We start from the raw sequence: 5,973 nt of genomic DNA on the forward strand, positions 1-5,973 counted from the left end.
AGTAATGCACATTCTTAATCCCTGCTCTAGATTTATTGGATTCAAAACCCTGGCTGTCTGTGTTTTAACAAACCGTCCAGGGGATTCTGAGAACCACGGTTCTACAGTGATCTGGCTAGGCTTTTTAATGGAGAAATGTCTAGAAAGGACTTTCAGTTGATCAGTGTCACCTCCACTTCCAGAAGCACCTGCGTGGCTGCTTCTGGGTCTTTGGAGGGGAGACAGGTTCTGTGATGCAATTCTGGTAGTTTCTCAGCGCTTCCCCACTGCCAGCTTAAGGTTCAGCCTTTTTTTTTTTTTTTTTTTTTTTTTTTTTTTGAGAGAGAGGGAGAGAGAGAGAGAGAAAATGGGTGCAAGTGAGCGAGGGAGAGAGAGAGAAGTGGGGGCTCATCAGAAGCGGGTCTTGTGCTCACCCGATGTGGGGCTTGAACTCGTGAACCGAGTTCTCGGGGACGAGAAACTATAAGCCATCAATAAGAGAGTAGGGTTTCCAGAATTGCTCCTTGTTGCTGCTACTGTAATCCGCGTCAGGGCTGAGGCTCCGGCCGTGTTTGGGCCTTTCCGGCCCCCCCTGGGTCAGGAGTCAACCGTGGCTCCTCGTTGCCTACTGCCCGCAGCGTTTGTCCCTCGGGGAGCCATTCACAGCTTGCTTAACTGTGCTGCATTCAGCTCGCCTGGCACACCCCCTGCCCGCCCCTCCCTTCTCCTGACCAAAGACATTGGCCTTCCTGCCCCCTGCCTATTCTCTCACGCTAGAGGGTCTTCTCTTTCCCCTTGGCCTTTGAAAATCCCATCATGGCCCCAGGTCCGGCCAACGTGCCCTGTCTCCCTTTAGGCAGCCTCTGCGTGCGGCAGCTTCTCTCGTTTCTCTACGTTCTGGGCCCAGCATCATGCTGGCAACACTGGCTGTTGAATATTTATTTCTTTTTTTTCCTTGATTTCAGCTCAGGTCATGATCTCGGGGTTCGTGGGATCGAGTCCCTCGCCGGGGTCCACGCTAACGGTGCAGAGCCCGCTTGGGATTGTCTCTCTGCCCCTCCCCTCTACTCAAAATAAATAAATAAACTTAAAAAAAAAAAGTGACAAGCCACATCTTAGCTCAGTCCTCGATTTCTCTTTCCTTATGGTGTTTCTCTCTGTACAAGACTTATGCTACAGTTGATTAACAGTTTGTTTTTTATAATAGACTTTTTGCCCGACGGATTTATCTTAAACACATAAAAAGTACATTGCCCAAACTGTTTTAACAGTTTTTGTTTGTTTGTTTGTTTGTTTTCAGAAACCAAAATGAAGCCACTGATACGATCCTAATCTGTTCTCCCTTTCTAGGTCCTCCTAATCCACTTTTTAAAATGTTGAGGTGACATTCACCCAACATACAATTAACCATTTTATTTTATTTTAAAGATTTATTTATGTTGGGGGAGAGCCCAAATGGGGGAGGGGCAGAGAGAGGGGGACAGAGGAGCCCAAGCAGGCTCCAGGCTCTGAGCTGTCAGCATAGAGCCCCATGTGGGGCTTGAACTCACGAATAGTGCGATCATGACCTGAGCCCTAGTCGGCTGCTTAACCGACTGAGCCACTCAGGCACCCCCCCCGACTTAGCTTTTAAGAAAATTAATTTTTTCACTGTATCATATACATAACATAGACTTCATCGTTTTGTGTTTAGGCATTAAACACATTCACGTTGTTGGGCAACCATCACCACCGTCCATCTCCAGAACTTTTGCGACTTTCCAAGCAGAAACTCTGCCCCCATTAAACACTAACTCCCACCCCCCCCCCCCCCCCCCCCCCCCCCACCCCCACCAGCAAACACCGATCTACTTTCTGTCTCTGAATCTGACCACCCTAGGGACTTCAGGAAGGGGACTTATACACTAGGTGTCCTTTTGCAACTGGCTTATTTCATATTATTTCCATAACATCCTCAAGCTTCAGCCTTGGAGCATATGTATGTCAGAATTTCACTCCTTTTCAAGGTCAAATGATATTCCATTGTATCCACGGGTTGTGTCTCCCTTCATCTGTCTGTGGGCATTTGGGTGATTTCCACTGTTATGAACTGTGGCGGTCCTGTATCCGTTCGAGTCACTGCTTCCTGATCCGCTCTTAACATTGTTGCAACGGCACCCGGGCACAGTCTGGGGTTCTGGTATTTCGTGTAACGTTATATCACGCCTGCCTTCTTCCATGTTGCCACGTGGTCTTCATAATCTTTCTTCCTCCTCAATAGCTGCGTACAGTGCGTCTGAGCAACCCCATTTTCACGAAGAAATGCAGTGCCTGCGTAGACAAGTTCTTACAAGCCTCTCCATCCGCGCCTTTGGAAGGTTTGGACCGGGACCCGTTTGCAAAACGATCCCTGGGAGATCGGTCTGAGCCTGGAGCACGGGTCCCTCTCGCCTCCCCCATCCTCCCATCCCCCCCCCCTCATCAAAGCTTCAGGAAACAAAAGGAGACATCCAGTTCTCGAAAGCCGATAACAACAAGCTGAAAGACACACAGAGGAGTTTCTGTGATGTTCTATGCTGAAGACGGGAGGGGAAAGAGGGGCGAGAAGCGGAGCAGAGGTGCGCCTCCTTTGGTGACTCTCACAATGTACCGGAACGCCACCTCCCTGATTTGCCTTGGCCCCTGTCAAATGCCATAAGCAGCGCTTGTGCTCCTTCCGAGCCTGGGGGGAGGAGGGGGGGGCCGGTAGCAACGGAGGAGAAAACAGCTTTTGATGCCCCGGGGACCCGCGGCTGACAGCCCTGGGTGCCCGGTCGGGGGAAAAAAGTGTTTTGTTTGGCTTTGTTTTGTTCACACAGCCTCCTCTCCCAGCCCTGTTCACCTTTACAGCATCACCCGAAGCAACAAAGCCGCTTAATCACGCTGCCTTTTAAAACTTTGAACTAGACAGGCTGGATTCCTTATGGTAAAATCCTTTCCCTCCTGTTAAGAGCTGAAGGGAGCTTCCCTCATCAGCCTGGTTTTAAAACCGTCACACCAAGCGCGGAACGTTCTATAAATACCAAATGCAAACCTGGAGTTTGACCTTTAATTATTCTCGCCTCCAGCTTGACCTCCAGGTTCCACCATCTTCTTTCTGCACATCTGTTCCCTTTAAACTCTGTCCGGAGCCTGATCAACCTTGATAATAATAATAATGAACAGATCTCCTTGGGAAGACTTTCACAGTCAACCGAAAACGAACGGGAATGGTAAAAGTGGGTGTGGTCTTTGCAGAAACGCTCAGCTGACAGCCTGTTCCGTCGCCTTAGATGCCAGAGGTTTGTATCGGTTTGATTGTCTGGAATCACTGCAACGACCCCCAAAGCAGGTAAAGCCTGTCTACTGACTTGGCTTCCTTTCCCCCCAGGGGGTGTCCTGGATGCATTTGTTCCGAAGCCCCTTAGTTTTGGTTATCTGCATAACAAAACACCGCCAAATTAGGGGCTCAAAACAGCAATCACGTATGTTGCTTACAAATCTGTAGTCTGGGCGAGGCCAGTGGGGGTCAGCTCGTCTCTAGTCCATACAGTGTCTCTGGGGCGGCCTGACTGCTGGGGACTGGAGCCATCCGAAGGCTCCTTCACTCACAGATCTAGTGCGGTGCTCGAACGCACGGGCCGTGAGATCATGACCTGAGCCGAAGCCGGACGCTCAACCGACCGAGCCACCCAGGCGCCCCAGCATTTTCATGACCTAGCTTCTGCTGTCTTCTCTTGGTGGACGCAGTCACAACAGCCTGATCGGGTTCAAGGGAAAGGGGACATAGACTCCATCCCTGGAGACGTCGTCGTCATTGGAAAGCCGGTGTCGCCTTGAGGAAGAGCCTGCCGGAGGGGAGAGATGCGGTGGCCGTATTCATCTGCTGGGGTCGCCACAGCAAAATCCTACAGGCTGCGGGGCTTAAATAACGGAATTTGTTCTTTCACAGTTCTGGGGGCTAAAAGTGTAAGAGCAAGGTGTCGGCAGGTTTGGTTTCTCCTGAGGTCTCTCTCCTTGGCTTGCAGACCTGTTCTCCCTGCGTCCTCTCATGACCTCTTCTCTGCGTGCACGTCCCAAGAGTGTCTTCCTCTTTTTATGTGGATGCTACTCCTAATGGATTAGGGCCCCACCCCTATGGTCTCACTTAGCCTTAATTACCTCCTTATAGGCCCTGTCTCCAAATACAGTCACACTGTGGATTAGGGCTTCAATGTATGACTTCCGGGGTAGGGGGGACACTACTCAGTCCATAGCGGTGGCCATCTTTGAAAAATACAACCTGCCACAGGCCCTTAGCTGTTTCTGTCTCTCCTTCTCCCTCTCTCTCTCTCTCTCTCTCTCTGAGTCTCCCAGCCTGAAATCATCTTTCTCAAGTGGTAAGTGGGTTAAAATGACCGCGTTGAGTTTGACCTGCAGGGGAGGCTTGGAAGAGGCTGCCCGTGAAGGTCTTTCCTTTCACGAGCCAAGTGCACCTGCCCAGTCCTGGGGTACAGGAATGTCTGAGGACTGGCAACGTAATCCTCCCCTTGAAACTGGCAGGGCCAAAGAGCGACAACAGACCCTCTGGCAATCAGTTCAAATCTTGACCCCCGGGGGGGGGGGGTTTGTGTTGTGTCACCTTGACCAGGCTGCAGGGGCGTCTCCCCCAATTCCCTTCCTTTTATGGTTCCAGATCAGGGCTGGGCAGAAGGGAAATCTGCACAACATTTGGAAGGTGGAGGAGAAGCAGCTGTCACTCCTCTTTGGTCATCGTGGTTAGATGCGGTGAACGACAGAAGGTGCCGGAAGGTGCCAGAAGGTGCCAGCTTGTCCTTACTCTCTTCTGCCCTGCATGCAATTCTGCTTCTCGACCGCTGGCCCTGTTGCACCATAGCCACGTCATGCCAGGCCGGCCGCCAGGTGTAGAGACATCTTCCATGGGCTTCTCCCCAAGCTCTCCTTCATGGCCCCGCTCTGGCAGCCTAGCCTCTGACCCTCCAACTTCCCCTTCAGACCCTTCCTTTCCCAGACTCCACCCCCCACCCCCTCCTTGGGAGGTCTTGTTCCGTGACAAAGCCCTTACTCCATAACCCTGCTCGGTGCCTCTGCCCGGAGCAAGATTTGCACAAGGGAGGGGGAGGATACCCAATGGGTTCAGAGCAGAGTTTCTGGTCGACAGTGAGGCACTCTTTGTCTCCATGCCTGGAATGGTGGTGTTGGAGATGGGGAAGGTCAACGGAGGTTTTTGCAAAGCTAGGAGGAGGCTAGGGCTGGGAGCGGGGCCTCCGTGAGGGGCCCCAGGCACCCTCTCTGCCGCAGAGCACTGCAGATCCTGGCTGTGGATGGTGTTCATTAGGCCCAGCACCGAGGGCTGTCCTCACTTTTTCCGTGACAGCATGTCTCCCCTAGGCTTCAGAAACAGCGTGAGCACAGCACAACACTGGAAAAAGCCCATGGTTCTGTGTACTCTGTGCTTCAAGGGGATGGGTCTTTCAGTGAGAACACCATCATAATTCCACAACATTAAAAACAAATGAAAACATCCAACAAGTTCAGAAATCAGTTTGATATGGTGAGCTGACTTCCTTTTCCTTTTTTTTTTTTAAATTTTATTTTAGAGAGAGAGAGCAAGCAGGGGAGGAGCAGAGGGGGAGACAGAGAGAGAGATCTCAAGCAGGCTCCATGCTTAGTGTGGAGCCCAACGTAGGGCTCGATCCCATGACCCCGGGATCACTACCTGAGCCAAAATCAAGAGCCAGACGCTCAACTGACTGAGCCACCCAGGCGCCCCTAAAGATTTTATTTTATTTTTTAATTTTTTTTAACGTTTATTTATTTTTGAGACAGAGAGAGACAGAGCATGAATGGGGGAGGGTCAGAGAGAGAGGGAGACACAGAATCGGAAACAGGCTCCAGGCTCTGCGCCATCAGCACAGAGCCTGACTCAGGGCTTGAACTCACGAACTGTGAGATCGTGACCTGAGCCGAAGTCGGACGCTTAACCGACTGAGCCAC

Source organism: Panthera uncia, chromosome X (assembly GCF_023721935.1).
Source record: "Panthera uncia isolate 11264 chromosome X, Puncia_PCG_1.0, whole genome shotgun sequence".
NCBI classification, from domain to species: domain Eukaryota; kingdom Metazoa; phylum Chordata; class Mammalia; order Carnivora; family Felidae; genus Panthera; species Panthera uncia.